Below are 24,260 nucleotides of genomic sequence, written 5' to 3' on the forward strand. Positions count from 1 at the left end.
TATAGCTAGGCCGCCTGTCGAATTTCGTCGCGATCGGAGTCCGTTTGTTACCCGAACGGTCGACCGTAGCGGCACCATATTCGGTCTACCGTCGGACGTGTGTCGGTGTTTTAAAAATCGTTGCCGCGTCGCCCGTTTTTCCTCTCGTCTCTGGATAACTACTCTTCACAGCAAACGCTAGCCCGCCTCTCCGATCGGACCGTACGATCCCGATGGGAGGGTCGAAAAACCCCCAAATACCCCCCTATCCTAGCCCCATCCTATAAATAGACGCCCTCCCTGCCATTTTAGGCAAAACCCTAGCCGCCTATGGATCTGTGCCACCGCCAGCCGCCTCCCACCTCTCTCCCGCAGCCACCAAGCTCCCTCTCTCCCCTTAGCCGTCGCGGCCCGCCCGAGGCCCAGATCCGGCCCTCCCGGGCCCGGATCGGCAACCGCCGCGAGCCAGCTCCCTGCCCGAGCGAGCACCTCCCGTGCGCTGCACCGCCCGAGCTCTCCTCCCGGTGTCGCCCCTCGGTGGTCGCCGGCCGCCGGAGCTCATCCCGCCGGCAAGCCGGATCTCTGCCCCGCCGCCGTAGGCCGGAGTACCTCTGCGCGACGACGTGCCTGGGTTCCCCGCCGTTAGCCCGTTCCTCCCACCGCCCGAGCTCCCAGTGCGTGCCGGAGCTCGCCGCCTCGCCGGATCCCGGCAGGACCTCGCCGGAGACGCGAGCCGACGTCGCCCCTTCGCCGCCCGGACCGGCCGAAGCCCCCTGCTGGCGCTTGCTGCGTCCGTCGCCGGCCACCCGCCCTCGGTTGCGCGTGCTTCCTCCTCGCGATCTGGATCGGGGATCCAGATCGGGGGCCCGTTGACCGAGCCAGCGCCCCGCTCCAGCGCCGCCTGGGCCGCTCCCCACGCTGGCGACGTGGGCCGGCTTCCCCAGCGTCTCGCCTTGGCCCAGGAGCCCAAGCCATGCTGCCCTCTCCTCCAGATCCGGCCCACTGAGGTGAGAACTCCCTGCCGCCTCTAATCCTTGCCTAGGTGCGAGTTAGATATTTTGCGCGCAGTAGGCCCGGTAGTTTAATTTCTTTTTAGGAATTTTCGGAATTAATATAAATTCCAGAAAAATTGCTAGATTTTAAAACGCGTGTAGATTCTAAACCGTGCATCGGATCGGAACGTTTTAAATATGGTTTTCGTGTAGATTTGCGCGTAGAATACGTAGGTGCAACTTGCAGGTTTATTTGACGTAGTTTAACGTGTCAAATATATAGATTAGCATGCTGTCCCATTAGAATAGTGCCCGTAATAATTTTTCGCGCAAGTCCGGGTTGTTCGTATGCCGTAGGATAAATGCCCATGTTTTAGGGACCATTTTTACATGCATTTTAGAGCGGTCATTTGTATTTTTGCGTGTAGGGAATTGCCTCTAATTTATTTTCCCGTATATAGGTTATTTTCCCGCATTAATGTGTGGCTTTATTTTGTGTTGCAACCCCATATATTTTATATGTTTAGACTAGCCCCTGGTATTTTTCCAAGCGGGATCTCAGGCAAGATGACCATTTCCCCAGATACCATTACTATCATTGCCATGCTAGTTTTATCGCTTCTATCGATTATGTCTCGTTGCCTACCACATGTTAAATATCAGCCTCTCAACAATGCCATGAAAACCTTCAACCTGTTCAACCTAGCAAACCACTGATTGGCTATGTTACTGCTTGCTTAACCCTGTTGTTAGCGTTGCTAGTTGCAGGTGCAGTTGCTTCCATGTGATAACATGGGTCCCTTGTCTTATCACCATATTAAATGCTATTTAATTTAATGCACTTATATAGTTGGTAAAAGGTGGAAGGCTCGGCCTTTCTAGCCTGGTGTTTTGTTCCACCTTTGCCCCCCTTAGTTTCCGGCTACCGGTGTTATGTTCCATAATTGAGCGCTCCTAACACGATCGGGGTTGTTATGGGGACCCCCTTGATAATTCGTTTTAGATTAAAGCTAGTCTGGCAAGGCCCAACTTTGGTACTACATTTGCCTAATCACCTAATAAACTTGCATAGGGACTTTCCGGACCCCGAGGATAATTTAATCAACCCCCGGGCCAGTGCTCCTCATGAGTGTTGGTCCAAAACAGAGCACCGTGCGGGGCCACCGCGAGGAAACTCGAGGTTTGGCACTCGTACGCTTCGCTTATCCGTCGTGTCCTGAGAACGAGGTACGCGACTCCTATCGGGATCGTCGACACGTCGGGCGACCTTGCTGGATTAGTTTTACCTTTGACGAGATATCTTGTGCATCGGGATTCCGGTGATGCTTTGAGTAATCTCAGAGTTGAGGTTTTCCACTAGGGAATCCGACGAGATCGCGAGCTTCGTGATTGAGGATCTCTATGCGGCTTGTGGTAATTTGTGATGGACTAGTTGGAGCACCCGTGCAGGGTAAAATCTTTTCGGAAAGCCGTGCCCGCGGTTATGTGGCAACATGGAAACTTTGTTTAACACTGGTTCTAGATAACTTAAAGTTAACTTAATTAAAATTATGCCAACTGTGTGTGTAACCGTGACTGTCTCTTTTGTGGGTTCCTTCTCCGATCGAGGACACGGTGGGGTTATGCCTGACGTAGGTAGGTGTTCAGGATCATTCATTTGATCGTCTGTAGTTCACGTCCGCTATGCGTAGATCTTCCCCCTCCTATTTCTGGTACTCGTAGGTTAGCCACCAAATATATGCTTAGTCGCTGCTGCAACCTCACCACTTAACCATGCCTCACCCATTAAGCTTTGCTAGTCTTGATACCTTTGGAAATGAGATTGCTGAGTCCCCTGTGGCTCACAGATTACTACAACACCAATTGCAGGTATATGTAAAGGTTACTTGACGCGAGCACGTTGATTGTTCATTTGGAGTTGCTTCTTCTTCTTCTTCATCATCGATCTAGGATGGGATCCAGGCCGGCAGCCTGGGATAGCAAGGATGGACGTCGTTCTTCTTTTTTTTCCGTTTGTTTTCGTCCATTGTCGGACCCTGCTCTTACTCTTGATGATTATGTAATGTATTGATGTGACTCTGATGTAGCTTGTGGCGAGTGTGAGCCAACTCTTTATGTATCTCTTCTTTATAGTACATGTACTTGTAACGATATCCATTCTTGCGACACGACGAGATGCACTTCTATCCCTGACGAGGCCCTCGTGCCAAATTAAGGATAGGGTCGCATCTTGGGCGTGACAAGTTGGTATCAGAGCCAGGTTCCGACCTAGGAGCCCCCTTGATTGATCGAACTTGGCCGAGTCAAGTCTAGTGAAAAACTACTTTGCGTCTAGTTATATATCAGAGAGTAGGATTCTTTTTTCTCCTCTTCTATGCTCTGGTGAGGAATCTTTACGTAATAATTTATTCTACTCCTCTTCTCGCTCAAATTTTTTTTTAGGATCACGTGGATATGTTTGGAATCTATATGATGCCGATGTGACGGAGTTCTGTCTTGGTGCCTCCTATCTGCTCTAAGTCTCAGGGGAGTTGAGCTCCAGGGGATTCTTGAGCACATCGTTATCATTCAGATTTCTTAGTATCTTAGGACGAAGGATGTTCGTAATTGCTTCAATACTAGTAGTGGTGAGATAACCCCGATGTCCCAAGTACTGGTGCAGATTGTTCGGGGGTACTGCCATACTTTGTATCGTTGTGATCACGAGGGTCTGTTGTAGATGAAGGTCCGAGATTCTGGTCGTGTGTTGACGGATGTGATACAGGTGACGGGTTAGTATAGGAGTTGTGTGATTATTACTCCTTGTATCCGTGTACCAGATTGCATGACCAGATATTTCGGGAATTCATAGGTGGGAATTCTAGTAGTTACTTATAGGACATTCTTCCAACAAACGCATGATGTTAGGTTGGGGTTCGACATCTAGTGGATTCGTTTGTTCACGGTCGACTTACAGTGGTACATTTTGTGTCTTAAAGAGTCCCTGTAGCTTGCTACGACTCGGGGATGCTTCGTATGTCGGGTGCACTGTCTTGCACTTGATGGCTACTGTAAAATCGAGCCCGTGCGATCTTGTCCACGAAAATATCGAACGAAATCTTTCTCATGAGTTTGTTCTGGCTTGTTTCGTAAGCCTCATCCTTTGTTTTGTTGAATATGGTAATTCAAGTTGCTTCGATGTCAAGTGGTGATTTCAGATCTTTCTAAGTAGTGATCTCATATTCATATGAGAGTGCTAATCCTTTTGCTTAATCAATTGTCTTATCATTCTTGTCAACCGGAGTCGTCATGTTAATTCTTTTCCAACCGGTGTGTTTCTCTCCAAGTGGATTCAATCCTCTTTAATTTTTGCAAGATCATTCTCTCATTTTATTCCGGAGTTCATCTCATCTGTCTCAATTGTCTTTGCTTTTTTCCCCGCCCTCCCACCCTTTTTCTCAGTGATTCAATTTTCATCCAGGAGTTTTTCTTTTCATTGTGCTTCCGCTGTCTGTTCTTTTCTCTCTTACCCGGTGATTCATCGTGAAGATTCTCAGGAGATTCGTGTCATATTTGTTCATTCTTTTCATCCTTACCGGTGAATTTAATTCAGTTGTCAGTGTTCATCATATCCTATTCATCCTTGTAATTCTTTCCTGTGTTGGAAATTCTTATTAGTCTATCTTGTTATTCATTTCTCTCTAGTCTATCCGGAGTGCTGAAGTTGTCTCAGAAGTTCTGGTTTTCAATCTTTCAATTATTTCGAGGTGCTCAACCCCATCTAGTTCTCTTCATACCGGTGCAATATCTCTCTTCCAAGTAATCTTTTCCAACAGTGGTTTCTTTGAGTGGGCCCATAACCCACATGTTTTTCCGAGGATCTGTTATAGCTCTTTTAATCTTTCCGGAGATCTCTAATTATTTTCAACTATGACGTAAGTATGATTTTCATCAGTCATATTCCTTCTTCAAGATCAATTTGGATTAATTCTCATATTTGGCTCAACCTTTCATTCTTTATTATTCCGGAGTGTCTCAGCTATTCTTGGTGTTGCTCTCGTCATCTTTCTCAGCTTGTAAATTCGAAGGAATGTTTCTCTCAGTCTTGGTCCATACTCTTGGAGATTCATCATTTAAGCTTTGTGGCATTATCTTATTTGTTCCAATCATGAGTAATCCCTTTCGTGCTATCCGGTGCTTCTCTGAGTTGTTTTTATTTCTCGATCCTCCGAAGGCCATCATTTCTGAAGATTCTTCGTTATCAACTTTCAACTTTCATCCTCAAATCTTCTCAATTGTTGTCTCTTCATTCGTCTCTCAATTATTCTGGTGTCTTGTTTAAATTTCTCTCTCAGGTGGATCATGATCTCTTCATTCTCATGTGTATCCATGCTTTCTTGGTATTCCCATTCAATTGTGAATTCTTACCGGTGCTTCCTTCAATTTTGCTTCAAGTGGTGTTTGTTCTCTCTGTTTCTCCAAGATTCATTTCTACATGAATAAGTTGTATGCTTAAATCCGTTGCTTGTCATCAATTTAATTTGATGAAGGATGAGCATAACATAATTCTTATTCTTGTTCATAGTAATCTGAATTCTTTTTCCGGAGTTCCAAGTTCTTTTAAGTATCTCTTTATGAGGCTTCATCTAAATCTTGGCAAGGTCATAATCTTATTCTTTTCTACCTTCATATCGTTGCATCATTCATACGGAGGTCCTTCATGGTGGTTCATCATCATATCAATTCATTCTCAAAGTGTTCTTCAAGATTCTTGTTGGAATACCTCAAGTATTCTTTCTCGTGCATCTCGAGTGCAATTGTTCTTCCTTTATCCTTTGAGGTGGTATTATAGCCTTCTTGTTAGTGTAGGAGCCTCGAAGAGTTTTCCTTTCAAGAATGAGATAATTAAACCCACCGATTCTATGGTGTTGAGTTATTTTCAACCCATGATTCCTTCATTGAGCTATCTTGGTTTGGATTTCACCTAAAGCTTTTCCTATGGTTTGTTGCTATCATGGTGCTTGTCATTATTCCAAGTTCTCGATGTATCCTCTTGGTGTAAGATTTGTTCATATCTTGTTTCTCCCAATCTATCCTTGTTTCTTTTAGTGGTTGTTTGTCACCTCATATTTGTTGAGTTGATTTTCATAAGCCCACTACTATCTTGTTCTTTTTGTTGTTGGTTTTCCAACTACTCCGTCTATTCTTCTATCCGAAGGCTCTTCAATTCTATCGTGATGATAGTTGTCATTCCTTTCTTCATTCTCTCCTTCCGCTTGAGCTAGTTCCTATTCTATTGTTCCGGAGGCATTGTGATGTTGCTCATTTGGGTCAATCTTGTTGTTCTATCAAGATCATGGTGTCCCTTGCTCTATTTTACTTGTTTGTTGTGAATATTGTATAATTCTCTCTTCTTATAGAATTTTTTGTCCCATTTTCCTACCGAAGTGATGCCGAAATTTTCCGTGAATTCTTGCTTCTTTCTCATATCATTCCTCATCTCTTTGCAACCTTCAAGGATCGTTGGTTTCACTCATTTGTCAAAGAACCGAATAAAATTTACCTTGTTCTTTCTCATCCTCTCCCCCTTTCATTCTTGGATCTCGGGGCGAGATCCACTTGTAGTGTAGGAGAGTTGTGACAGCCCGATGCCGACGTTCCAGAAGATTCCCCTTCTATTCCGTTTTCGTCGTGTGGTTATTTCATTTTGTTGCATCATCATCGCATCATGCGCATCATCAGTATTGCATCGGCATTTCGTTGCCGCCCGTTTTCAAAACTTGCATCCGTTGTTAGTTGCCGGTTCTCGCCGTTGTCCGTTCTAAGCCCGACCGCACACACACGCGCCCGCGGCATCGTCAAATCCCTGTTTTTCAAAGTGTGCGTAAAACTTTCTCTGATCGGGGTGAAACTTGGCATGCGGTAGTAATTAGTTATAGCTAGGCCGCCTGTCGAATTTCATCGCGATCGGAGTCCGTCTGTTACCCGAACGGTCGACCGTAGCGGCACCGTATTCGGTCTACCGTCGGACGTCTGTCAGTGTTTTAAAAATCGTTGCCGCGTCGCCCGTTTTTCCTCTCGTCTCCGGATAACTACTCTTCACAGCAAACGCTAGCCCGCCTCTCCGATCGGACCGTACGATCGCGATCGGAGGGTCGAAAAACCCCCAAATACCCCCCTATCCTAGCCCCATCCTATAAATAGACGCCCTCCCTGCCATTTTAGGCAAAACCCTAGCCGCCTAGAGATCTGTGACACCGCCAGCCGCCTCCCACCTCTCTCCCGCAGCCACCCAGCGCCCTCTCTCCCCTCAGCCTTTGCGGCCCGCCCGAGGCCCAGATCCGGCCCTCCCGGGCCCGGATCGGCAACCGCCGTGAGCCAGCTCCCTGCCCGAGCGAGCACCTCCCGTGCGCTGCACCGCCCGAGCTCTCCTCCTGGTGTCGCCCCTCGCTGGTCGCCGGCCGCCGGAGCTCATCCCGCCGGCAAGCCTGATCTCTGCCCCGCCGCCGTAGGCCGGAGTACCTCTGCGCGATGACGTGCCTGGGTTCCCCGCCGTTAGCCCGTTCCTCCCACCGCCCGAGCTCCCAGTGCGTGTCGGAGCTCGCCGCCTCGCCGGATCCCGGCTGGACCTCGCCGGAGACGCGAGCCGACGTCGCCCCTTCGCCGCCCGGACCGGCCGCAGCCCCCTGCTGGCGCTCGCTGCGTCCGTCGCCGGCCACCCGCCCTCGGTTGCGCCTGCTTCCTCCTCGCGATCTGGATCGGGGATCCAGATCGGGGTCCCGTTGACCGAGCCAGCGCCCCGCTCCAGCGCCGCCTGGGCCGCTCCCCACGCTGGCGACGTGGGCCGGCTTCCCCAACGTCTTGCCTTGGCCGAGGAGCCCAAGCCATGCCGCCCTCTCCTCCAGATCCGGCCCACTGAGGTGAGAACTCCCTGCCGCCTCTAATCCTTGCCTAGGTGCGAGTTAGATATTTTGCGCCCAGTAGGCCCGGTAGTTTAATTTCTTTTTAGGAATTTTCGGAATTCATATAAATTCCAGAAAAATTGCTACATTTTAAAACGCGTGTTGTTTCTAAACCGTGCATCGGATCGGAACGTTTTAAATATGGTTTTTGCGTAGATTTGCGCGTAGAATACGTTGGTGCAACTTGCAGGTTTATTTGACGTAGTTTAACGTGTCAAATATATAGATTAGCGTGCTGTCCCATTAGAATAGTGCCCATAATAATTTTTCGCGCAAGTCCGGGTTGTTCGTATGCCGCAGGATAAATGCCCATCTTTGAGGGACCATTTTCACATGCATTTTAGAGCGGTCATTTGTATTTTTGCGTGTAGGGAATTGCCTCTAGTTTATTTTCCCGTATATAGGTTATTTTCCCGCATTAATGTGTGGCTTTATTTTGTGTTGCAACCCCACATATTTTATATGTTTCCGGGGTAGAAAAATCCCATGGATTTTTTCTGTGCAATTAGTTTTAGCTTTTGAGTAAATTAGTTCGCGCGATATTTTGCCGTGATGCCCTTTTGTTTATTTCGTAGGATTTAATCCGTGCGTTGTTTGACGGAGTTGTCAACTAGGGAGTTGTTCTTGGGTGTTTAGGCTAGCCCCTGGTATTTTTAGTTGCAATAGAAATGCATGTTTAGGTGTTGTTTGCTTGCTCTCAAGTTGCTATAAATAGTGCTGATTTGGAGGAGCTGAAATATTTCTAAGTCTGGAATCTGTTATATTTTGTTGCTGTCTTGTCTTGCTTGCATCTTGTGATCTGTAGCTCTTTTGAGGTTGGTCCAATGGAGTTAGTTGTACCCCTTGTGTTTCCCTAGCATGCTGTAAATTTTCATGCCATTTGGAGTCCTGTAGCTATAGGTTTTGCTGCTGTCAATATTGCTTCAGATCGAAAACTGCACTTTCATGAGGTGTAATTTTCACTAAGTCTGAAATAGTGTGTGAGATGTCATTTTGTGACTTCTTTCCCTAGTGTTCCTTGCTTCCATGCTAGTTGTTGTTAGTTGTTCGTAGTAGTGCTTTTTGCCCTCTTCCGTGCCATGCCTTGCTTGAGCATATCGGAGTTGTGTAGCCGTAGTTATGGGGCGTAGAAAATGCTATGTGCCTGATTTTGGCAGATTGTAGTCATTTCTTGTTTTGCTCGTAGTTGTTGAACCGTAGCTCCGATCTGATCGTGTCCTACATGAAACTTGCTTAGAATCTTGTGTAGTTTCATTTTCTCTTGCTGGTTGTTTGTTTTGAAGTGCTCGTAGCTGTCGTTGCACACATATTGCATTCATGTCATCATATCTTGCGGTGCTTGTATCTTTTGAACTATAGCTCCGTTGGAGATATTCTTTATGTGTAGATTGCTTGACTTGACGCGTAGAATCACGTGAACCTATTTGTTTTGCTGTTTAACGACTAATTAAAAAGCGTTAGTACGATCTGGACAGAATTGTAAATTAACATATGAGGTCGTCTCGGAGATGCTATATGCCATTTCCGACCTAAATGCCTAGATAGATAGTTTAATTACGCTTCACCTCTTGCCATGTTTAATCACATTTAATATTGTCGTGTACCTAATTGGGATAGAACTAAATAATCAAACGTGGAGTTTCGTCAATATGCAACTCGTTGCATATTGAACTTCACTTAAATGTGTAGTGTTTGATTGTGTGAATTGTCATGCCGTGACTTGCATGTTAAATATCAGCCTCTCAACAATGCCATGAAAACCTTCAACCTGTTCAACCTAGCAAACCACTGATTGGCTATGTTACTGCTTGCTTAAGCCTGTTGTTAGCGTTGCTAGTTGCAGGTGCAGTTGCTTCCATGTGATAACATGGGTCGCTTGTCTTATCACCATATTAAATGTTATTTAATTTAATGCACCTATATACTTGGTAAAAGGTGGAAGGCTCGGCCTTTCTAGCCTGGTGTTTTGTTCCACCTTTGCCCCCCCTTAGTTTCCGGCTACCGGTGTTATGTTCCATAATTGAGCGCTCCTAACACGATCGGGGTTGTTATGGGGACCCCCTTGATAATTCGTTTTAGATTAAAGCTGGTCTGGCAAGGCCCAACTTTGGTACTACATTTGCCTAATCACCTAATAAACTTGCATAGGGACTTTCCGGACCCCGAGGATAATTTAATCAACCCCCGGGCCAGTGCTCCTCATGAGTGTTGGTCCAAAACAGAGCACCGTGCGGGGCCACCGCGAGGAAACTCGAGGTTTGGCACTCGTACGCTTCGCTTATCCATCGTGTCCTGAGAACGAGGTACGCGACTCCTATCGGGATCGTCGACACGTCGGGCGACCTTGCTGGATTAGTTTTACCTTTGATGAGATATCTTGTGCATCGGGATTCCGGTGATGCTTTGGGTAATCTCAGAGTTGAGGTTTTCCACTAGGGAATCCGACGAGATCGCGAGCTTCGTGATTGAGGATCTCTATGCGGCTTGTGGTAATTTGTGATGGACTAGTTGGAGCACCCCTGCAGGGTAAAATCTTTTCGGAAAGCCGTGCCCGCGGTTATGTGGCAACGTGGAAACTTTGTTTAACACTGGTTCTAGATAACTTGAAGTTAACTTAACTAAATTATGCCAACTGTGTGCGTAACCGTGACTGTCTCTTTCGTGGGTTCCTTCTCCGATCGAGGACACGGTGGGGTTATGCCTGACGTAGGTAGGTGTTCAGGATCATTCATTTGATCGTCTGTAGTTCATGTCCGCTATGCGTAGATCTTCCCCCTCTTATTTCTTGTACTCGTAGGTTAGCCACCAAATATATGCTTAGTCGCTGCTGCAACCTCACCACTTAACCATGCCTCACCCATTAAGCTTTGCTAGTCTTGATATCTTTGGAAATGAGATTGCCGAGTCCCCTGTGGCTCACAGATTACTACAACACCAGTTGCAGGTATAGGTAAAGGTTACTTGACGCGAGCGCGTTGATTGTTCATTTGGAGTTGCTTCTTCTTCTTCTTCTTCTTCTTCTTCGATCTAGGATGGGTTCCAGGCCGGCAGCCTGGGATAGCAAGGATGGACGTTGTTCTTCTTTTTTTCGTTTGTTTTCGTCCGTAATCGGACCCTGCTCTTACTCTTGATGATTATGTAATGTATTGATGTGACTCTGATGTAGCTTGTGGCGAGTGTAAGCCAACTCTTTATGTATCTCTTCTTTTCAGTACATGTACTTGTAACGATATCCATTCTTGCGACACGACGAGATGCGCTTCTATCCTTGACGAGGCCCTCGTGCCAAGTGTCAGTTTCTGTTTTTTCCGTGTTTTTGACCCTTTTTCAGACGGAGTCCAAATGGAATAAAACTTTTGTGATAAAATTTTTTTGGACCAAAAGAGACCACCGAAGCTTTGGAAGAAGGCCAGAAGAGCCACGAGGGAGTCACAAGCCCAGGAGGCGCCCCCAGCCCCCTAGGCCGCACCTACCAGGCTTGTGACCTCCTCATGGGCCCAACCGATGTAATTCCACCGCCATAAATGGCTATAAATACAGAAACCCCCCAAAAGAAACCTAGATCGGGAGTTTCGCCGACGCAAGCCTCTGTAGCCACCAAAAACCAATCTGGAGCCCGTTCTGGCGCCCTGCCGAAGGGGGAATCCATCTCCGGTGGCCATCTTCATCATACCGGCGATCTCCATGATGAGGAGGGAGTAGTTCTCCCTCGGGGCTGAGGGTATGTACCAGTAGCTGTGTGTTTGATCTCTCTCTCTCTCTCTCTCTCTCTCTCTCTCTCTCTCTCTCTCGTGTTCTTGAGATGTCATGATCTCGATGTACCGCAGTCTTTGCTACTATAGTTGGATCTTATGATATTCTTCCCTCTCTCCCTTCTTGTAATGAATTGAGTTTTCCCTTTGGAGTTATCTTATCGGATTGAGTCTTTAAGAACACTTGATGTATGTCTTGCACGTGTCTATCTGTGGTGATCAACTTGCGGGTTTGTGACATTGGGAACCTATGCATATGTGTTGGCACACGTTTGGATATTCATGTGAGTACTCGATGTATGTTTTGGTGATCAATTTGTGGGTTTCGTGACATTGGGAACCTATGCATATGGGTTGGCACACGTTTTGACTCTCTCGTAGAAACTTTGGGGCACTCTTTGAAGTTCTATGTGTTGGTTAAATAGATGATTCTGAGATTGTGTGATGCATATTGTATAATCATGCCCACGGATACTTGAGGTGACAATGGAGTATCTAGGTGACATTAGGGCCTTGGTTGATATGTGTCTTAAGGTGTTATTCTAGTACGAACTCTATGATGGATCGAACGGAAAGAATAGCTTCGTGTTATCTTCCTACGGACTCTTGAATAGATTGATCAAAAAGAATAACTTTGTGGTGGTTTCGTACCCGACAATAATCTCTTCGTTTGTTCGCCGCTATTAGTGACTTTGGAGTGACTCTTTGTTGCATGTTGAGGGCTAGTTATATGATCCAATTATGTTATCGTTGTTGAGAGAACTTCAGTAGTGAAAGTATGAACCTTAGGCCTTGTTTCCACGCATTGCAATACCGTTCATGCTCACTGTTACTATTAGTTACCTTGCTGTTTTTGTCATTTCAGATTACATAAACCTATATCTACCATCCATATTGCGCTTGTATCACCATCTCTTCGTCGAACTAGTGCACCTATACAACTTACCATTGTATTGGGTGTGTTGGGGGCACAAGAGACTCTTTGTTATTTGGTTGCAGGGTTGCTTCAGAGAGACCATCTTCATCCTACGCCTCTCGCGGATTGATAAACCTTAGGTCACCCACTTGAGGGAAAATTGCTACTGTCCTACAAACCTCTGTACTTGGAGGCCCAACAACGTCTACAAGGAGAAGGTTGCGTAGTTGACATCAAGCTCTTTTCTGGCGCCGTTGCCGGGGAGGTTAGCGCTTGGAGGTATATCTTTAGATCTTGCAATCGAATCTTTTTGTTTCTTGTTCTTTCTCTAGAAAACTACAAAAAAAATTTGGAATTGAGGATGCCTCATATGCTCCATCTTTTCAATGTCTTTCGTGAGCATGATGGGAAGGAAAATTGTGCTCAAATGCTAAAAGAAGAATTACATAGAATGCTTGGCATAGAATATGTGAATGATGAGCATGATTGCAATGTTGTTAGCATGAATTCTTTGAATACCCATGATGCTAATGATATGCAAAGCCACAAGCTCGGGGATGCTATATTTGATGAAGATGATCTTTTTAGTTCTTCCACTTTGAATGATCAAAATCATTTTGATGAAAGCATGCCCCCTATCTATGATGATTATTGTGAGGATACTTATGCTATAAAGAAGAGGGATGATAAAACTTGTCACACTCTCGAGAACCCCTTTGCTAAACCTTGCTTTTTCATTGTGGACACAATTTGTAGTGCTCAAGTCTTTTACGATACTCCCACTACTATTCTTGAGAATAGATTTCCTTATGTGGAGAGTAGTAAAATTCCTATGCTTGTAGATCATGAAAAGAAAGCCTTAGGTGCTGGTTATATTGTTGAATTCATTCATGATGCTACTGAAAATTACTATGAGAGAGGATCATATGCTTCTACTTATTGCAATAGTATCAAGCTTCCTCTCCATGTGTTAAATTTTTTGAAGCTATGCTTGTTTTGCCTTCCTATGCTAGTTGATTCTTGCTCCAACAAGTTGCTTGTTCACAAAATCCCTATGCATTGCTAACGACATGGCATTTGAAGTATCAAAGCTATCATACATTGCTAACGACATGGCATTTGAATATGTGCAAAGCAATAAAAAAAGGATAGTGGAACAAAGATATTGTAACAAACATACATTGATTATCACACATTAAATCCAATAGGGTAATAGTTATCAGGAAAAATGAAAATACCAAAAGTACAACCTAGTTCACACTTATGGAAACTTATAAACGATATACTACTTGTTACATACATATCACACATTGTGAGAGTTATCCAATGTTGTAACCACCACAAGAATCGCAATACAAAAGTCGGGCCATCACAAATGTGAGGTGATGATTTGACCACCTATGCAATAAATCATGCCTACAGAAGTGGAGAGTCAAGTTGAACCCGCAATAAGCCAATAACAGAAGAATTTTCAGTTTCATCAATGTATGAACATACCGAAACTGGATGGCTAAAATAATTTATTTACAACTCGAGATAAAGATTATAAATCTTGTTTCTAATATGCATACAAATATAAGGTTACTACTTAAGTTTTGCTCACAAAATTGTTTTTCAAGATCTTCTAGTGCACAATACATGATTAACTGAGTACAAATACGTTGTGGCATATGTACCGGTATGATACTCCCTCCAATCCATAATAAGTGTTGTTGTTTTGAACTAAGATTGAACCTAAGCTCAAAACCGCGACACTTACATTGGATCGCAGGGAGTAGTATATAATGCTCATCATCTCCTTTCTAATTGTATATGTCTTGATCCTCTAGGACTGTAAGATAAAAAATGCATATGCACTCGTTAGTGGGTACAAATATAAAAAAATGATGTTCCAATTAACAAAAATAGTACCATGAGTGTTGATCCACCTCTCCGCAGCGCAATGGTGGCCTAGTATTAAAGAGAATCTAACTCACATGTTGATTGTTTTCACATAGCTCCTGTTGTTTGTTTACCCATAACACTCCTTGTAAACATTCATATATATATATATATATATATATATATATATATATATATATATATATATATTACATAATTTTTGAAACATGAGAAGGATCCCAAGGATGGTAGCAGTTGATATTTTCCCAATCTACTTACTACAAAAAAGAGATCTGGAGGAAAATAACACGGTTAAAGAAACAAGTACTGAACTAAAAGTGTTCTACATTCAGCTTGCTAGTAAGAAAAACACCTCCTACGGATATGAGCAGAAAGATGCTTGTGATAGGGCTAAACATAGTGAAGGGTAGATATCTTTTAGTAGTTTCAAACGGTTTACCTAAAAAATATATAGATAATTAGAATTGGGTTTAAATATTTTATTGATCAAGCCATTTATTACAAGTACAACCACATAACATAAATCTAAATATTGTTGTACTTATGCATCACAATACAATTTTGTGGAAGAATTTCAAGATAATGTGCTATTTATTCAACAAACAACGGTTTTATTAAGAAAAAGTAATATGTCGCTCATTAGTAACACGTAGCTTTGTGTAGGTATTAATACCATTTGTGCACGTTCAGAAGCAAACTGAATCCATGCTTAAATGCGGATGTCCATCTGAATGTAGTGAAAAAAATAGAATCCCACCTGCCGCTCTGGCCACCACATGCAAGCAGTAAAAATCGTGCATAAACCAAAATGTGGTAGGCAACACAAGTAAGCAAATAAAAATCTTTGTTGTCCATAATCATGTCTCCAAATCTGACCGCAACAATGGCAATGCCATATCGTTTATATCCCAATGAAATGAGCTTCTTGTAAGCACAACTCTAGTACAGACCAAAAAGGAATCAACTGGAAAATAGAATATGTAACAAAATGGAGCCACAACCAAACTCAAAATGTTTCAGCTGCTACCCGCTGGAACAACCTTTGTCAGATTGTCATTTTGGACTGATTTTGCATATCACTACTCTTATAAGAAAAATGATTGGAACTATATTGATGTACACGGAAAATACCACGCCCACCGTTCTTTAAGAATTATGATATCTGTTGGAATATTATATCTGATGTACTCTAATTAGCGAGTAAGAGCATATGTATATTTGTAAAACCATAAACCAACTTTTGAAACTCTAGTGTGAGGTGGGAACAGTCGCTTAATAGTAAACTGTTATGAGGATGCTAAATTCAGTAAAGGAAAATGGAAGAAAATATTATGCAACTATAGACTGTACATTCTTCTAGATAAAGCAAAGCATGTGGCTATGAGCATAACTTCTAAATGCATGTTTACGGTCCAGTTTTTAGAAGCTTCACCAATACCTATACTTTATTGTTTCTATAACCAAGATCATTGTCTTATCCTTGACTTGCAAAGAGCATGAAAAATCCATGGCCTATAGGACCATGGTCCAGTTTTTAGAAGCTTCACCAATACCTATACTTTATTGTTTCTATAACCAAGATCATTGTCTTATGCTTGACTTGCAAAGAGCATGAAAAATTCATGGCCTATAGGACCATAATTGTCTCATATAGTCACGCACTCTTTCTAAATACTACATCATATCACTGTACCTATGTAAGGGCCCAAATTTCCCATTCCAACCAAGTGTCAAGCCACATGAGTTCTTTCAAAGGGACTTCCGTTGCTTCTAGTATTGAAGCATACTAGACATATCGTCCGAGACCTCAGCAGCAAACATCAATGTTAGAAAAAACAAGGCTTCTCGATACATGGGACGGATTCCAAAACTCTGAACAGAGAAGTAAATACTACACCAAATTAACACAATACCTCTTATAGAACTGTAATACCAACTCGCGCGTGCATCTACAAAATGTTTGCAACATAATAAAATCAAGATCAATACATCAATTCATACTTGAATTTTTTTAGTTTAATCTATATAGCAGAACATAGTGGCCTAATGGCTACAGCCTAATTCAGGCATGCACAATAAAATGGATAGTAGCGTGTTCCTTGGGTCAAGCTGTGTATAATGCTACTGAAATGGTTCAGCATCCAAATCATGATCGATAGACATATACACTCCCAATCTGTGGGAATCACAAGGATAGATTATGATCGGGACCATGACTAAGCCTATCTCAATTAGGCACGTCCAGAATAGCACATTCTCTATAAACTATTCTACACAATAGCTAAAAAATTCTGCAAAATAACAAAACAAATCCGCACAACAGTACACTCTCCACAAATAGCATTAAATTTCTGCACATTCTTTGAAAGATAAAGAACACAAGGAGTTGGGAGGGAGATAGATGTCACGGTCGTCACCTTTTTACCTACCGATGCATGGAGCAGCATGTTTTATAGGGGATCAAAATAGAGCTGGTTTGCAGGGAGGATGGTGGTGGTAGGGAGGATAATAGGATATCGGGGGCGGAGGTTGAAACCAAAAGGGAGATGCTTTGGAGAGCCGAGCTCGGGGCGGGGCTTGAAGATGAGGAGGGCGGCGGTTGAACGGGCTATTCTCCTGCCTACACGAGCATCCCGTGCTTCTCACCCGCGCGCACAACAGTGCAACCTGCAGCTCTTGCCTGCACGCCCTCTTGCTCTTCTGATGTACAGGGAGGGACGACTGCAATGGAGACGAGGGCGGCGCGAGGAGCCAAAGAAGAGCGGCGAACTGCGGCGTCGAGGTTATCCTACAGAAGATAGGGGTAGGGCGGGCCGTTGTTGTCTACAGCGAGGACAACGGCCACCGCGACCAGGATGTGGACGAGGAGGTCAATGGTGGTGGGAGAGGCATGGGTTTTCCACGCGAGGCTCCTGGCGGCGGATCGAGATCTGGGACGATGAGATGCCGAGCACAAGAGGATGCACGGCGGCGGCGATTTTTCTAGAGAGAGAGAGAGAGATGTGATCGGGAGAGAGGGGTTCCAGTTGCAGGAGAGGAGGTATGGAACGGGTGTTCGTGGGTGGTGGCTTTTCTTCTTTTCGGTTTTCATTTTTCTTTTTAGTTCAGAGCAGGACTCGACTCGAGGCCCAACAAGTCATGCGGGATCGTACGTGGAACCAGCAGGTTGAACCATCATGACCACACATTCCCCTTTAGTAATAGAGAGATACAATACTGTACATTTTGGCAACCCAATGTTTTTGCCTCTTCTTCTGCAAAGTTGTAGCGGTGCCGCAAAACAAACCCCGGAGCGTGCGTAGCCCAACTGTGAGCCAGAAACTTCACACAAGCGATCGGTGCTAGCTCAAACTCGGTTGCCAACATCACTGCCCGTCCCTGCCCCTTCACCACCCGTGATGGCCGCAAGAGAACCACCGCTTGCCGTTGAGGACGAGTAATGGCTGCCGCTGCTGACTAGGCGACCAAGTCGAGCCATTGCTGCTTCAGGCGGCAACGACACGACATCGCCCTACTTTGCCGCAAGCTCTACCTGTCCGGCGTCAGTGAGGCCCTCCCAAGGCCATTTCAACCTCCAACGATCGAGCAGCCGACCAATTTCCTCCTCCTCCTCGCACACTAGGTGTTCTAGGAATTGCCTAGAAAGTAAACTTTTTTCACTTCTCGGTTTTTTGTTGTGCTCAAAGGAGTAGATTGTAATGGAAAATATTATATTGTAGATGAGTTCACTTGAATCATCTCAGTGAGTTGATTATATTGAACAAGTTTCTAAGATTGATTTGGTTATAGGGGGGATAGCTCTAGTAAGTTGGATATCATTGAAGATTTAATTATTACGAAACAAGAAAGTTGCTTAGCTTTTGCTAATGATCATCCTGAAGTGGTCCTACCTCACAACATAGATGTGGTTCATGAAAAGTTCGTTGGGACTCCAGATAGGGTTTCTCCTCTTAGAACAGAGGTCACTGCTGTTTTAGAGGCTACCCCCGCTGCCCCTAATAAAGAGGAGCTTTGTGGCTTGTCTCAGCCTTTTAAAATATCTTAGTTTATGATAGGTTTGATTTGGAATATTAGAGGTATGGGACAACATGGTAAAATTCAGTGCCTTTGTGATGTGATTGCTAGAACTAATCCTAATTTTATTGGGTTCCAAGAAACTAAGAAAGAGACTATTTTCGAGGGTTTCCTCAAAGCTTTAGATAGGTTGGGAGATTTCATGTGGCATTTCTTGCCCGCTGATAATACTGTTGGGGTATCTTACTTGGGTTAAAAAGGAACTTATTTGAGATAATTAGCTTTATCAATACTAGATTTTCCATTAAGGCCACTATCAAGAACAAGAATGATGGTTTTCTTTGGCACCTGGTGGTGGTTTATGGATGAGCTTATCCTGAGTTTAAGATGGATTTCATATCTGAATTACTTGATACTCTTTGCTCTGCTACTTACCATGTTTTCATTTGTGGTGACTTCAATTTAGTGAGAGGAGATGAGGACAAGAGTAGTGGTCTACTTAACGAGCAAATCACCTTTTTGTTTAATGAATGGATTATGGGTATTGCTTGAAATTCCTGTAGCTAATATGAAGTTTACTTGGTCCAACAATCAAGACAATCCTGTTTTTGCTATTTTGGACAGAGTTTTTTTACTTCTGTTGACTAGGATGCTCATTTTACTATGTCATCATTATCTTCTCTACCTAGGGTAGGTAGTGATCATACTCCTTTGGTCTTTGATACTGGTGCCAGGGTTCCGTGATGTCCCAAATTATTTAGGTTTGAGAAATGGTGTCTCTCTCAACCTTGATGTCCCAAATTATTTAGGTTTGAGAAATGGTGTTTCTCTCAACCTGGCCTTTGACCAGATTGTTAAGAAAACTTGCACTTCTGTCTGCTCTTCTAATGGTTCTGTAGATAACTAGATGAGTAAAACCAAAAAAATAATTAAGAAAAAATTGAAAGGACGGAGTATTAATTTGGAAGGAGCCATAAAAAAAATCCCTCCTTATGGAGTTTGATATTCTGGATGTCTTATCTGAACCACAACAGTTATCTGTTGTTGATTTTGATAGAATGAAAGAAATTAAAAAAATAGCTAGATGATATATGGAGAAAAGAGGAGACTGCCTTATGGGAGAGATATAGTGATAGGAAAATATTTATCCGCGTGGTCGGCTAGCCGTCGGTTTTTAACAAATACAAACATTTTGCGCATTTTTGAAAAGAAAATGATATGGCATAGTTTTACAACCGAAAATAAAATATAGCAATGTTTTACAAGCCAAATAAAAATTAAATTGTCTACAAGATACACCTATTGATTGCCAACATGATCCAACATATGCTCAATCAAATCATCTTGCAACGAAATATGAGTTTTCAAATTACGCATTTCATGATGAAATTGGATGAACTCTCCAAACGATGTCGCTTCTCCTCCATGTTGAGGCACCACATTGTCACCCTGAAGCTCAAACCCTTGATCGTGGAGACGTTTCGGACGCCCATCCTCTACGATCATATTGTACATGATCACATACGCAGTCATCATTTCCCACAACTTCTTGGTGCTTCAAGTTCTAGCAGGATACCGAACTATGCCCCATCGAGATATTGAACTGTACAAGCCAAATTATTCAAATTTAAACATGTTGAATGGTCCAAATGTAGCAAATAGCACGTGATAGAACAAATAGGACTCACTAAGACTTTGCCAGTGATGCTCAATAAAATGGTGTTGGAGCTGAGCACGAACTTGACGGTTCTCGATCTTGCAATGCTCCTCAAGGAATGCCAGGATCATGTTCGTATCAAATCTGGCTCAATTGGAGTCCCGTTGGTGATGCGCCGAAAGTTCTTAGGCATATTCCTCTCGTCTTTAAAGATCATGTTATGTAATATGATGCAACACATCATGATCCGACGTAGAACCTTGGAGCTCTAGTACTCGGTAGGGCCACACACAATTGCAAAGCGCAATGCACTTCATCAGAGGGCTTGCACTTATATCTCCACATGCATTTCGCCGGATCTTGAACCAGTCATCATATCTCTCAACGACTTCCGCAATGATCAGAAAAAGACTTGTATGCATCCGAAAGCGTCGGCGAAAGTACTTCTCTGGATTGGTTGTCCTTGGATCAAAGTAGTCTCTCACGATCTTGGCATGGCCCTCAGCTCTTTCATGGTTGATGTGTACGTGGACAAATTGTGATCCTGTCCTAGGCCGTCGAGCATCATCATTGAAAATCATGCCTAAAATGGGGTCAAAGTCATCGTCTTATTCTTCCTTTTTGGATGACGACGAGTCCTTCAAGACCATCTCCCTCGACCTCTTCATCTACAATTAAAATGGCTAGGTTTAGTCCAAAGGACCTGTTTGAAAAAGAAACGAACAAAAAACTCACCTAGGCAATTTGTCGAACACTTGAAGTTGATAGTCCTGCATCGGTCGACCATGTCGTTTAGACCAGATCAGTCGGCGGCGACATGTGCCAATGACCTGTAGTGGTGTGCAAGCAAGGTGACATTCAGCGGTTGTCAGAAAATGAAGAAGCTTCGAAGCAAGCCATCAAACCGTCAATGCCGACCATGGCGAGGTTTCACCTTGACTTCGGCAACAGCAACGGGGACCGAACGGGCTCGATGTCGGGCAGAAGGGCAACGGGGGATAAGGAAGGCAACGAGATAGCGGGGGGGGGGGGGGGGGGGGGGCAACGGGCGGTCACCACGAGGCACTCTGATGAAGATGCGGGGGCGACCCAAGGGAGAGGCGCGGCTTTTACTTGGAGCCATAACGCCCAAGTTTATTTAGGGAGAAGGTTGCTGCTGGAGTATAATTTTTATTCCCTTACGACGAATTGAGGATCTGTTAGGTGCGCGTTAGAGGAGTAAAACCATTTTTACTCCTCTAATTCCGGATAGGTGATCGGTTAGAAATGCACTGGGTACCATTCCTGATATTATTTGTATCCCATGGAACATCTTGAATGAATAAAATGCCATGTTGTACTAAAAATAAAATAAAAAATAAAACATCTAAATGACTATAAATCAAACATAAAAAGAAAAATAAATAGAAAAATAAAATAACCATATGAATCTTCACGTAAGATCATAGATATAGTACTTAGATGTCTAATACTTACCTCACATCTAGATGTGTTTTAGTAAAACCTTTTTTCAAAACTCTAATGGGTGATATTGTTTGTTGAAAAGTATGGTGACTAACCTAGCGGATCCCAGCAGTAATGTATATTGTGGTTTCTAATCTCACAGATCCCAAGACTGACGCCTATATATACCTTTTTTTAGGGAACACCGATGCGCATATTATGATTATTAATAAGTACAATCTTGCCGATCCCAGCGCTGATGCGTATATTATGGTTACTAATCACCGCCCACTTATGGTGATTATACGCATTCCTAGCCAGGAGTGTCTCCCATGGCGCATATGTATGCCCTGCACCCCCTATATATACTGAGGCGAGGGTGAGTTGTGCCATTGCCTCAAATTGCTTCCAGAAACTACCTCATAATCTCGCATACAGTTCGTGGGAAAAAATGAAGGGGAGCGTTGTGTACACAATTGCTGTTTTTTCCATTGGGTGTCTTCTTATGGTTGGACAATGTAAGTACACATCACTATTGTGTTGTTTTTTCTATAATTATTTGCATATTACAGACTGACAACTGTATAATATTACTTATGTAATAGGCCGTCGTGAGCCTGAGAACACCTACAAAGATGGCGATGCCAACACGACCACGCTGGTCTCATCATTTGACGAGAGGAAACTTACCTTGAAATGGTGTCTCGATAGAGATTGTAAGACCAAAGGTGAAAATTATAGAACCTGGTACAGGAATTGCATATGCTGCGTCACTCTGCCAGACATGCCGTGTTATCATTCCTATGAGCAGTGTCTAAATGTTTGCCCAAGTATGCCGCAGGCCATACTTGACAATAAGAGTGGGCATTAGCAAAATACACTACTGTAAAATAGTGTGTTGATTGATGCACATGGTACTACCTTTTTAAGAGTTTATACATTATTGCAAATAAAAACAGTGAGTTCAAATCCGATACGACCAATCTTATTTTATTCTTATTTACAATTTACTGAAATAATTCGTGGCAATAGTTGAGCTGTGAGTTTAACTTTGAATATATAACTAAAAAACTCATCTGTGTTAAAAATAATCTCAACCGATCAATGTTGGCAGAAAATAAAATCCATTGAATTCACGACTTACCTCCTAATTCATTGCCGCCCGTATCCCCGGTTGCATGGCCGGAGCGCCAGAAAAGCTCGCCCAGAAGAAGGGGGATGATGCCGCGACGAACCCTCTCTTTCTCGCTAGGGAGATGGCCTTTCTAGCACTGCTAGGCATGTGAGCGGCGTCAGGATCGGCACGACGATGAAAGGTGTAGTGCGCCGGGGGGGGGGGGGGGGGGGGTCTGGAGGTGGAAAAAAATGGTTTTCGCGTGACAGTAGCGGTCCACGTGCCGCTTTCCCTTTCGCCGGAGCCCCCAAGCGCCCGCAGTGCAGTGGGTTCGGCTTAGGATCGCCGGGCCAAAAAATGGGCCGCACCGACGAAAATCGGCGTCCTGAGGACGTGACTGGGGGGACGCTGGCGATAAAAAAAACACGCCCTGGGGAGCCTGTTAGGGACGCGGCTAGAGATGCTCTAACAAGCAAGGCGTCTAGTGTGGTAGGGACTGCTAGTTAGACGGAGACATGGAGTGACCTGATCCTTTTTGTAAAGCTTATCTGTTTGATTTGCTCCGTGATAGTCGCTCTCTCGTTACCAAGAGTGGCGGCTGGGAATGATTGCAGAGCTTTCATCATTGTCCCTGGTTACTCTTTGTCCTGACTCTTTAGCTGCATTGCATGGTTTGTTAGTCGTGATGCGATATGCAATGGTCGATGAAACAGCACTACTAAGTCACACCTGTATTTTGATCAACAGATTTCCTGGTAACGCTGCATGATAATTTTGTGTAAGAATGCTCACAAGTTCCTGGTACTCTATTCATCTCAACTTGATCATATACTTGTTGTTTTCAAAAATGGAGTATCCCATGTGTCTTTTAACTTATCATCACGGACAGTTCTAGCCAAGCAGGACTGTTATATACAATTGCTAGCCCAGGAATTGCGATGTAATAAGGCTGAGTTGGAAGTCCAAGCATAACTGTTGCAATGGAGGTGTTTATTTTCTGATCCAGGGGTTTTTACTATGAAATTATACATGTTGTCGACGCTTCAGTGGCAGGTGCATATTTTGTTTCTGGGCATGGTGCCACACACAAAGTTTTGATCATGTCGCCATGTTATAAAATATTAAAATCGCATTTTGCTCAGTGCTGAATGGTTTTCTCTCTCTGTGGATGTCAATGTTTCAATGCGTTCTAAATCAGATGGACTTCACCTTCCAAGATAAAAGTTTGTGTAATTGCACTTCCAGGATAGCAGTTCCTTAAGATAAAAGCTGCTACCCATTGTGTCTAATTATTTGATTCAAGCTATCTGGCGTTAATTGAGTTGTTTTCAAGTGTGTTCCTCGAAGTGCAACGTCTTATTCAAGTTGTTACTATATCCATGTCTACTGGTTCCGTTTGGATGATTCTAATTTACTTGACAACCCTTAATATCTGAACTCAACAGAAATTGCTGACAATTTTCCACATCATAAAACAGATTTGAAGGTCTTTGAAGGAATACAGTAATCAGTTCCTTAGACCAAGTAAATCAATGACGATGGAGTAAATA

At 43.7% G+C, this 24,260-nt stretch overlaps 1 pseudogene; it reads right to left on the bottom strand.

Annotated features, from left to right (window-relative positions):
* Positions 1-17,960, bottom strand: part of LOC123401828 — a 36,081-nt pseudogene extending 18,121 nt beyond the window's left edge.
* Between the last annotated feature and the right edge of the window lie 6,300 nt (positions 17,961-24,260).

Source organism: Hordeum vulgare, chromosome 1H (genome assembly GCF_904849725.1).
Source record: "Hordeum vulgare subsp. vulgare chromosome 1H, MorexV3_pseudomolecules_assembly, whole genome shotgun sequence".
Lineage (NCBI taxonomy): Eukaryota > Viridiplantae > Streptophyta > Magnoliopsida > Poales > Poaceae > Hordeum > Hordeum vulgare.